Below are 989 nucleotides of genomic sequence, written 5' to 3'. Positions count from 1 at the left end.
TGTGACATGTGTCTGTTCCAATTTTAACTAGGTCGGTGCTTCGCCCTATTCCTAGATGCCTCGTGTTGTGCTGCTGTGGGGGATCACATGATTACCAAAAGCATTCTGAGAGATTGCAGACTGGTCTGCTTCTCTTACCTAAGCAACACACAGCTCTCGGCACTTTCCTAGTGTAGCATTATGCACATAGTGGTCATTAGCAGCGTGCAACTGAGTGAATTTGCAGTAACCTTTCCTCAGGTACGTTGTGCTGCTGGCCTTGTCACTTGGAGCAAGTTCTCAGTGTTTTCAAACTGTAAAACGTATTGAATAGCGCTGTTCGACGTCTCTGTTTAATGTGAAATGCAAAGTAACTTGTTATGCAACAGTTGTTAAAGAGTCATGACAATATTTTTCAGTCCAGTAAAGTAGCTGTAGGCTACTTTAATTCATATGAACGATTCCTATTAGGCATTTTGGATAGGACATTGTTAAGTAGTCAGTGTACACAAATTGTTGCAGTTTTGTTTTGACCAAAATAATGACATGCATGAAGCATCGTAACTGCATCGAGTCCACTACAAGGTTGCTAGGGTGTGTGCTCACAATCATCAGCACAGTTTCCGTGCTGATGGTACAGTTTCAACATGCTTGCAGAAGTGAGCATGCAGGTGAGAGCCAGAGATGGTGCAATCCTCATAACGAAGACATTTAGCACCAACGAAGCCATCAAAGCATGACAAGTGCCAAGCAGTGCTGCAGTGGCATGTTTTACTGTAAAAGCAGTTACGTGATTGCAGTGCAAAAGTGGAAGCCAATACTTTTTACCACCTGACTGCAGGAGCATAGTTGTCGGCTCTGCCCGGCTTGTAGACTGGCATCCTGTACAGAACCAGTTACATCACATGGGCAACATCAGCTACATTACCTAAGAAAAGTTATTCGGAAACAGCATTCATAAACAAGCTGCTAGGTACTCTGAGGTGTCTTTTTGAACCTGTCTATGGCTT

Source organism: Dermacentor albipictus, chromosome 1, assembly GCF_038994185.2.
Source record: "Dermacentor albipictus isolate Rhodes 1998 colony chromosome 1, USDA_Dalb.pri_finalv2, whole genome shotgun sequence".
Classification (NCBI taxonomy): domain Eukaryota; kingdom Metazoa; phylum Arthropoda; class Arachnida; order Ixodida; family Ixodidae; genus Dermacentor; species Dermacentor albipictus.
The sequence above is the reverse complement of the archived record's forward strand: the minus strand, read 5'-3'. Positions refer to the sequence as shown.